The 6,000-nt window shown below is 45.1% G+C and overlaps 1 protein-coding gene across 2 annotated transcripts in view; it reads left to right on the forward strand.

The window, feature by feature from the left end:
• RAP1A (RAP1A, member of RAS oncogene family) overlaps positions 1-1,564 on the forward strand; it is a 59,926-nt gene extending 58,362 nt beyond the window's left edge. For both annotated transcript variants that reach the window (XM_069761723.1, XM_069761724.1), the window contains one exon: positions 807-1,564. The gene's annotated coding sequence lies outside the window, so the exon portion shown is untranslated. The remainder of the gene's footprint in view (positions 1-806) is intronic.
• The last annotated feature ends 4,436 nt before the right edge of the window (positions 1,565-6,000 follow it).

A 6,000-nucleotide genomic window follows, 5' to 3' on the forward strand; every position in this document is an offset into this window, starting at 1 on the left:
TTGTACCAGAATCCCCTCCGTGTAAAAGTTGAGGAAAGTCCCCTTAATTCTGACCATTCACATGTGATAACACATCAGCAAACTGCAATAATTTCTGACTATCCCCCCCCCCCCCCTATACACAAGCATGTTGCTCATCTGAGCCAGCTTTTTGGGGGGAAGAGGGGGAGTGCTGCTGCCACACACCCATGGCACTGGCTTTCTCCCCTTAAATCAAGATTCTGTTGAAATTCTAACAACTGAGTTGGGAGACACCACCCCCATTCCCCCCACCCCCCGACACATCAGATGGTCGTACAGTCCTGCCGACATTGGCAGGTTAGGCAGACTTTCATCTGAAAGGGAAGGAGACAATCTCCAGTTCGCCATATGGAAGCTTCCGGTATGTGCCGTGTAAGCCATAGAGCCCTATAGTCCCACTGATTAAAAGCTGTCCTTTTGACATCTGCCATGCTCTGTATACTAGTTGCTTTTTGTGTGTGTATATATAATATATTAACTATTGCAACCTTTAGATAATGTGCTGCCGTGTTCCAATATAGTCACGTTCATTGAAGCCTTCTGTCTGACAATATTTCTGATATACTGTGTATCTCTAATGGAGTGGGGAAGACCCATTACGGTAATTTTCAAGTCCTGAGCGCGTGCAATCAAATGATTACAGCCAATTAATTTAAATTGAACTTGTATTACTCCTGGCACAATCGGGGTTGTTCCGCTGCCTTACACTGCTCGTACTTGTACGCTTTGCATCTTACAACGTTTTTTTTTTTTGTTCCCCCCCCCCCCTTTTCTCTCAACTATAGACTATAGGAATGAAGAACTGTTGCCTGGTTGGAAAGTGCCAGCATTCCAAAATGTAAAAAAGAGCTATCCAATCCTAAGTTAACATATCTGAAGAGGCTCGTCTGTTTTCTATACTGTATCATGTGAAGACGTTAGATCTCCAATACCGTTTGCACAAGGTTCCCTGGCAATGATTTAGCTGTTTCTCTCTGAAAATAAGACACGGTCGTGTCAACTTTTGCAATAGTGGCGCTCACAGATGTGAAATAAACATACTTGACTCGATTCTGAATGATTATGAGAGCATGAATGCATTTCATATGTTAAATATTGCTAGTTTAATGACTTAAATGATTTTCATATTGACGTCCTCCAACTCCTCTCCCAGTCATGCCTGTGTCAAGCACTAAAAATGTAGCCATTTCTAGTTTTCCTTTATAAATATATAGAGAGAGATATATATCCCCTTTAATGAACTCAATGGGGCTAATACCTTTTTGAGTCACGGTGACTTCATTTTATATTTAAAACTTCTGGGTTTATTATAACTTTCATCTTGCCATTATATTATAATTAAGAAACCATTTTGTGCATAATGCTTTTTGGGGGAGGGATGGATGGTGGGGTCTTTTTATAGGAAAACTGGGATACTGATTTCTATGGATTTCAAAGCTGAAATATATAATATACTAAAACGACTCTAATATTGCTTCTTGTGTTTTACTGTCACAAATTAAATTACAGCTTTTATGAATGATTAAATTTTAGTACATTTTCATTTTCTTGATTGTGTGTTTTTGTTTCACCCTCCTGTGCCACAGCTTGTTACTCTTAAAAGGGTTTTCCACTCTTAGGCTATGTACACACGTTGCAGAATTGCCGCGGAAAATACGCATGCAGAATTGGCATGCATATTCCCGCTAAACACTAGCGTTTTCCAAGCGATCTGTAGCGTCGATTGGAAAACTGATGGACAGGTTGATCACACCTGTCAAACATAGTGTTTGACAAGTGTGACCAACTTTTTACTATTGATGCTGCCTATGCAGCATAAATAGTAAAAAGATATGTTAAAAAAAAAAATTAAAAAATCGTGATATTCTCACATTCCGGCGGCCCCCACAGCCTTCCTGCTCCTCGCGATGCTCCCGTTCCCAGTAATGCCTTGCTGCGATTCTGCACAAAGAATGAACGTGCTGCTTTTTTTTTCGGAATGCGATTCTGTCGCCGCACAAAACGCAGCATGTGCACAAAAAATGCGGGATGCATTAAAAATGATGGGATGCTTATTTAAGCATTTGTTTTTTAAGCATTTTTCAGCCGAAAAATGCTAAAATTCCTGGATATGTGCACATAGCTTTAAACTGCAAGTTTGTAGTTGCTGTGTGACTGCAGACTTGTGAATCTTGACATTGCGCTTCCTGCGAGGATTCTCCAGGAATGGTGATTTGTATACTTGCGGTCACATTTCAACTAGATTGTTTCCAGCCTCACTTAATACACTTGCATTTAGCGAGGTTGCTGGGAGTATGTCATATGACCACCGCTCCAGTCACTAGGGAATCCGGACAGCTTGCTGGGCGCACGATGTGTGGGTTCACAAATCTCTGCAGACTTGTAGTTTAAAGCCACCGTACACACTAGATGGTTTTCCAGCGGGCAGCCATCTGCAAAATCTCTCACATATGTGATCGCTCCTGTGGTCTCCATGAGTGAGCCACCAGCAGGCTGCTTTAGTAGCGGCTTATCTCCAGGAGACCATACGATTTAGTCTAAAATCAGACATGCTGGATCAATCAATCATCAATTGTCTGGGGGCCCCCATACACATGTGACTGTTGGCCGAGCCTGTCTATAGCGGTGGGTTAGTTTGTTGTGTATGAGGGGCATTAGACTGAGTTTTAGAACACATTTTATCGGCTTTTTTTTTCCATACTATATTTTAACAGTGAAGAGAGGTTGGAAACAGTAGATTATTCAGTGCTAGAAAACCACTGAGTGTAATAGGTTTTGGAGATCATATTTAGGCTATGTGCACACGTATAATGGTCCACTGTGGATCTTTCCGCAGCGGATTTGATAAATCTGCAGGGCAAAAACGCTGCGTTTTTGCTGCAGATTTATTGCGGATTTACCGTGGTTTTTCTGCAGATTTCACTGCGGCTTTACAACTGCGGTTTTCTATAGAAGCAGCTTTAAAACCGCTGCGGAATCTGCAGAAAGAAATGACATGCTGCGGAATGTAAACCGCTGCGTTTCCGTGTGTTTTTTTTCTGCAGCATGTGCACAGCATTTTTTGTTTCCCATATGTTTACATTGTAATGTAAACTCAGGGGAAACTGCTGCGGATCCGCAGTGTTCTCTGCATCGTGTGCACATACCCTCAATGGATGAAGAGGACTCCACACTGGCGTAGCACCACTGGCCAGGAGAGCACAGGCTTTCCTAAAACCAGGTAATCAATATTATTATTCTGGAAAATCCCTTTAAGTACTTAAGCCCTGAGTTTTGGGTTTTGTTTTTTTTTTGTCTCATTCATATATAATCTATTATTAAAAAATAAGTAGCATGCTCCATTAAATCAGATGCTTGATCTAATGTTTTCTCTGGAATTTCCCTATGTCAACATTATTATAAAAGCAAAGTATACAGCATTACATGGAGTTCTGGAATTTATCAATGCACTATGCCAATATTCTGCTGTAGAAAATTTAAGAATTATGACAACATAATTTGCAAATTTTTTCCTCTGCTCGCAACACTTTTTATTTAACCCCTTCCCGACCTGTGACACAGCGTATGCGTCATGAAAGTCGGTGCCAATCCGACCTGTGACGCATATGCTGTGTCACAGAAAGATCGCGTCCCTGCAGATCGGGTGAAAGGGTTAACTCCCATTTCACCCGGCCTGCAGGGACAGGGGGAGTGGTAGTTTAGCCCGGGGGGGTGGCTTCACCCCCCCGTGGCTACGAACGCTCTGATTGGCAGTTTCACTTTCAACAGCCAATCAGAGCGATTTGTAATATTTCACCTAAAAAACTGGTGAAATATTACAATCCAGCCATGGCCGATGCTGCAATATCATCGGCCATGGCTGGAAACACTTATGTGCACCCACCCCACCGATCGCCCCCCCCAGCCCCCCGATCTGTGGTCCGCTCCCCTCCGTCCTGTGCTACGCTCCCCCGTCCTCCTGTCCACTCCCCCCGTGCTCCAATCACACCCCCCGTGCTCCAATCAAACCCCCCCGCACTCCGATTCCCCCACCCGCACAGCGATCCCCCCCGTGCTCCGATCCACCCCCCCGCACAGCGATCCCCCACCCCGTGCTCCAATCCCCCACCCTGTGTTCCGATCCACCCCCGTGCTCCAATCCACCCCCCCGTGTACCGATCCACCCCCCGTGCTCCGAGGCCCCCTACCCCCCCCGTGCCCTGATCTCCCCCCCCCCCTATAGCCTCCCGGGGTCCGTCCGTCTTCTTTCCTGGGCGCCGCCATCTTCCAAAATGGCCGGCAGATTCGTTCCAGAGTGAATTTTGATCACTAATGTTGGGGTAAGAATTAGGGGTAGGGTTAGGAATGTGCACACGTATTCTGGTCCTCTGCGGATTTTTCCGCAGAGGATTTGATAAATCCGCAGTGCTAAACCGCTGTGGATTTATCGCAGATTTACCGCGGTTTTTCTGTGCATTTCACTGCGGTTTTACAACTGCGATTTTCTATTGGAGCAGTTGTAAAACCGCTGCGGAATCCGCAGAAAGAAGCGACATGCTGCGGAATGTAAACCGCTGCGTTTCCGTGCAGTTTTTCTGCAGCATGTGTACAGCGATTTTTGTTTCCCATAGGTTTACATTGAACTGTAAACTCATGGGAAACTGTTGCGGACCCGCAGCGTTTTCCGCAGCGTGTGCACATACCTTTAGAATTAGGCTATGTGCACACAGTGCGGATTTGGCTGCGGATCCGCAGCTGTGTTCCATCAGGTTTACAGTACCATGTAAACATATGGAAAACCAAATCCGCTGTGCCCATGGTGCGGAAAATACCACGCGGAAACGCTGCGTTGTATTTTCCGCAGCATGTCAATTCTTTGTGCGGATTCCGCAGCGTTTTACACCTGTTCCTCAATAGGAATCCGCAGGTGAAATCCGCACAAAAAACACTGGCAATCCGCGGTAAATCCGCAGGTAAAACGCAGTGCCTTTTACCCGCGGATTTTTCAAAAATGGTGCTCAAAAATCTCATACGAATCCGCAACGTTGGCACATAGCCTTAGGGTTGGAATTAGGGTTGTGGTTAGGGTGTGTTGGGGTTAGGGTTGTGGTTAGGGGTGTGTTGGGGTTAGGGTTGTGATTAGGGTTATGGCTACAGTTGGGATTAGGGTTGGGGGTGTGTTGGGGTTAGTGTTGGAGTTAGAATTGAGGGGTTTCCACTGTTTAGGCACATCAGGGGGTCTCCAAACGCAACATGGCGCCACCATTGATTCCAGCCAATCTTGTATTCAAAAGGTCAAATGGTGCTCCCTCACTTCCGAGCCCCGACGTGCGCCCAAACAGTGGTTTACCCCCACATATGGGGTACCAGCATACTCAGGACAAACTGCGCAACAATTATTGGGGTCCAATTTCTCCTGTTACCCTTGAGAAAATAAAAAATTGCTTGCTAAAACATCATTTTTGAGGAAAGAAAAATGATTTTTGATTTTCACGGCTCTGCGTTGTAAACGTCTGTGAAGCACTTGGGGGTTCAAAGTGCTCACCACATATCTAGATAAGTTCCTTGGGGGGTCTAGTTTCCAAAATGGGGTCACTTGTGGGGGGTTTCTACTGTTTAGGCACACCAGGGGCTCTGCAAACGCAACGTGACGTCCGCAGACCATTCCATCAAAGTCTGCATTTCAAAAGTCACTACTTCCCTTCTGAGCCCCGACGTGTGCCCAAACAGTGGTTTACCCCCACACATGGGGTATCAGCGTACTCAGGAGAAACTGGACAACAACTTTTGGGGTCCAATTTCTCCTGTAACCCTTGGGAAAATAAAAAATTCTGGGCTAAAAATTATTTTTGAGGAAAGAAAACGAATTTATTATTTTCACGGCTCTGCGTTATAAACTTCTGTGAAGCACTTGAGGGTTCAAAGTGCTCACCACACATCTAGATTAGTTCCTTTGGGGGTCTAGTTTCCAAAATGGGGTCATTTGTGGGGGATCTCCAA

This window comes from Ranitomeya imitator, chromosome 3, assembly GCF_032444005.1.
Source record: "Ranitomeya imitator isolate aRanImi1 chromosome 3, aRanImi1.pri, whole genome shotgun sequence".
NCBI lineage: Eukaryota > Metazoa > Chordata > Amphibia > Anura > Dendrobatidae > Ranitomeya > Ranitomeya imitator.